The 4,571-nt window shown below is 36.6% G+C and overlaps 1 non-coding gene across 1 annotated transcript; it reads left to right on the top strand.

Annotated features, from left to right (window-relative positions):
- The first annotated feature begins 245 nt into the window (after positions 1-245).
- Positions 246-406, top strand: LOC120543431. The gene has a single exon (XR_005636333.1). It is a non-coding gene; the product is annotated as a U1 spliceosomal RNA (small nuclear RNA).
- Positions 407-4,571: the final 4,165 nt, after the last annotated feature.

Below are 4,571 nucleotides of genomic sequence, written 5' to 3'. Positions count from 1 at the left end.
ACAATACAGCATCAAGCACCAAATTAAAAAATGAATATGTAGCACAATACAGTACTTCACCCAAAAATTATATTCTTTATGTTTTGTAGTAATGACTGAAAAAAATTGTTAATGTCATGTTTTCAGAGGGAATAAATAAAAAAGTTGATGATAAAATTAACATCAGCAAATACCAACAATGTCCAAAAAAAAAAAAAAAACTCTAATTTTAGGTATAAGCATTGCTTTAAAACATTCTTTTGGCCGTCTTTACCTGACATTGGACATACCAAGATGACTAAGGTGGGATTATCAGGACGAGGCTGTCCATTGCATTCCAGGTGTGTTGACTCCTGCAATTTGTCCAAATGCGGGAAGCTCAACTGTATGATTTATGGTAGTGAGGGACTGCGTTTGCGTTCTCTGGAACAGTAAAGTCTCACTAACCCAACCTAAAGAGAATGTCACAATGAGACAAATAGAAATATTCAAAGAGTTACAGTAAGACCGTGATGAAATAAAATATCAGCAAACGAATAAGGCTTGTATGGTCAACTGACAAGTAAGGATCCATCGCTGAAACGATGCAAGCAGCAAGGCAAAAATATTATAAGCTTGTTGTAAAAGAGTTAATGTTTAGTGTAATGTTCAATGCGACCACACAGGCCACATTATATTTAGCAAATTTACATACAAAATTGGACAAATAAGGATAAGTGGGTGTACTGCAGAAGGTAGATGGATGGCGTCACGTGCATTAATGCTTATATCTGCCAGTACTTGCTGACTCTTTCGTTGCCTCATTCAGCACTTTTGGCATTGTGGAGTGTTTCTTTAACTTTTATTGTGTCAAAGTAATATTCAAGAGTGTACATATGGAAAGAGTTGACACACATATGCACTTTAAGTGTTAATTTATCATTGGTGATTCTGCTGTGTGTCAGAACAAATAGAAATACCGCTATGCAGTTACAATCCAACACATTACCTCCATTTCAGAAAAAAATGAACATCTGTGGTCTAATTTTATATGTAAATGGGTTAAAGCAAACACAACATGCTACTTTTAAATTCTTACTATTAATATATTCCACCATAAAAAAAAACTCTTAAAAAACCTCTCATTTTACAAAAATGTGATAGAAATCTGTTACCTTTTTAAATATATGCACATTAACATACACACCATGCACACACTAGAGATTAATGATTAAGTATACATCAATATGCAGTGGCATATGGTTACTAAAGAAACTGAAATAAAAAGACCCAGTCTGGCACTTGTTCCCACTGTTGTTATAAGGGATTTTCAGAACAGATGCAAAGATTCCCTACACCATCGTAATGCCAGCACTTACACAAATGCACTTTTAGATTGGGACTGAATCCTTGTGATAATCAGGAGGTGCTGCGACTCACTACGTTTATTATTATTGGCCCTTCAGTTTTGTTAGTAACTGTGTACCGTTCATCCTCTCAGTACAGATATATTAGACTTCATTGTTAATTGTTCTCCAACTGCCAGATTCATATTTCATAGAGTAAAAATATACTTTGCCAATCGGTGATTTAACTGCGGAGTGGTCGCTACTTTCAAGCACCAATATGGATTATCTGTATTTGTGTAAGTCATATTTTTTTAAACAAACAAGATTTTCATTTTTTCTGTTGAATACTGTATGTCTGTAATACTTAACACGTAATGTCTGAGTGGACTGGTTGTTGTAGGCTGTGAGGCCAAGATCTCACTTTGCTCATGGAACACCTATAGATGAACACACTCCATTAGTCTTGCAGCAATTGTATTAATTACTAGCTAAGTTACCCACCTATGATATGTAGATTACTTCCTCAGAACTGTTAAACAATAAACAGTATTTGATTTAAATCCCTAAATAAATAAATATTTATTTCAGTTTAAAATGCATATTAATATAATATTTACACAAATGTTAAAATAACATATGTACTGTTATTTATAAAAGGTGAATAAATTTCAGATGTTGAGCAATTTTTTCTTTATAAACCAAATTTTTTATTGTATTTCATGAGCAGGCAAAGCCATGTTTGATGTAATTTGTGATCATTCATAATCAAACAACATAAACTTGCAAATGAGAGAAACAATCTGGTGTTAAATCACTGCCTGCAAAACCTTGTGATTTGTTTATGGTCATAGCAAGGCAGACGCAAATAGCAACTTGCAGACGTTTAGAAAAAAAATAAAAAATTATTGGGAATCAAAGGTATTCTTGGGGTGAGAATGACCTGTCACCTGTCAGTGCTTCAGACTTGTTATCGGCCTTTCTTTCAAATTGCAGAATGCAAGCTATGGCGTGCTGTAGAGCAACTGAATATTTGAGTTACAGAACCAACAGCTCCTTGCCAGATGAAAGCATCCACAAGATCAGAAAACTTACCTTTTAGAGACTTCATCAGTTTCTAGGATTGAACCTGCTACTTCAACAGTGCACTGTGCAGTTTATGCCCCAGGTAGAGTCAACTTTATTCCGACTTCTGCTTAAGACAGAGACAAGGATGATGGAGACTGGGAATAAAGCCTATAGTTGATTCCTGAATGACAGCCTTCTGCAAGACGCAAAACATCAGCTCTGTGGACAACAAGAATCTCTTCCGGAAGAGGCTCCTCTTCTACAGACATGATGACCTGCATCCGAATAGGTGACAAAATTGCAAAAGTAATTTGATCTTTCTTAACTATGTAGCCTTTGTCCTAACTTTAACTGTAAATCTGTTTTAGTATGTGATAATTCTGTAGTTGGTTTAAGTATTAATGTGCATGTCTTTATCACTAAAATGACACACAGTACTCTAACTTAAAAGTCCAGACAAAGTGGTATAGACCCAAATAACTTTCCGTTAGCATTTCAAGCTGCCCTAACACTCTGGTAAAGGTGTGCTCTTCTGAGACCTTAAATGTGGATTTACTAAATCTTACAACATTAAGCAGTAAGATTTTTTTTACATTTTTTACTGATCTTATCAGCAACAAGAAAATTGGCTTTCTTAAATTGAGTGTAGCATGGCTCAGCAATGATGGTGCTGAAGGGTTAATCGAAGCAGCACCTCTAAATTATAGTTTTGTTCACTCTGTTTGCCAAGGTAAGAAAGGTGGTGGTTTAGTGAATATTTTCTTGTGCTGATTAAGCTGTAAAAATACCAGTTTTGGTACTTTCATGTCTTTCAAGTATCTTGCTGTAGATTGATAGATGATGATAATAATAATAAAAATAATAATAATATTTTAATAATAATATCTATCTTTCACTTGATATTCAGCAGATGGTGCTGTGCTTCTTCTTTGTCTTCCTATTATGGTTTTTTTCATCATGTCATCAGCCTCCACAATGGACAGTATGGATGGACAGACCTTCACACTTAATATATATATTGTGGCAGATGGCAGGGACCCATGCCCGGTCAGGATGCCCCTTTGACACTGGATCTGGGGAAGCACCCATGGAATGCACACTACGTCCCCAGGAATACTTGGTGGCAGCTGCCCTGGGTTGCATCGGGGCCAGTAGTTTGGAACACTGGAGCTCATTCCTGTTGGGCTCCATGGCCACCACCAGGGTGAGCTGCACGGCCTAGCGAGCCTGTCTGTGCAGGAACGCAGCCACATCCAGGGATGCAGCTGGAAGTAGGTCAACAAGCACCTGCCGCACTTCCGGGTGGGCTATAAAAGGAGCCGATAGTCACCACTTTGGGCGCCAGAGTCCAGAGGAGGAGGACAACGCTACCTTAGAGGAGTGCTTTGTACTTTTGTGTGTTTTGGGACTGTGTTAGGGCTAAGGGACACAGGGAAGACGTGGCCCCCAGCTGAAGAAAATACATCTTTTTGTTTCATTTTTACGTGCCTCCGTTGCCAGTCTGTGTCGGGTTGATGCCAATATAGCGCATTTGCCATATATATATATATATATATATATATATATATATATATATATATATATATATATATATATATATATATATATATATATATATATATATATATACATACAGTGATCACCCAGGTGAAGAAGGGTCAACAAAATTAGAATATTTTGGGGTGGCAATACATCCTTTCCCATTTACTAACAAAATCCAAAACAAAAACACTTGATGGTGTGACAAAAGGTAAGAAATAATAAGAGCAATGTTGCCAAATGCACTCAAAACTTGGCTGATGGATCCTTAGACTTGGAACTCCTCTTGCTCGATTGTCTCCGTGATCAACAATGCTGTCTTCTGGGCAGTAGTCCCTTTGAAGCTCCAGGACCAGAAGGGGCATGGTCGGTTGCCCTCACTGGATGGATTCTCAAGACTGTGGAGGAAGAAAATTACAAGCCTGCTATTGGCAGTACTCCCTCTTTGTATCACATACATGGGAACAGCTTGGATGTTGATCCAGAAACACATATGTGTGGAAAAAAAAAATATATATATATATATATATATATATATATATATATATATATATATATATATATATATATATAAATTGTGGACACAATCCAACACAACAGACTAAGGGCACAAGTTAAAAGCACAAAGATCTGTTTATTGTGCTGGAAACTCTTTCCAAA

This window comes from Polypterus senegalus, chromosome 13, assembly GCF_016835505.1.
Source record: "Polypterus senegalus isolate Bchr_013 chromosome 13, ASM1683550v1, whole genome shotgun sequence".
NCBI classification, from domain to species: Eukaryota; Metazoa; Chordata; class Cladistia; order Polypteriformes; family Polypteridae; genus Polypterus; species Polypterus senegalus.
The sequence above is the reverse complement of the archived record's forward strand: the minus strand, read 5'-3'. Positions and strand labels throughout refer to the sequence as shown.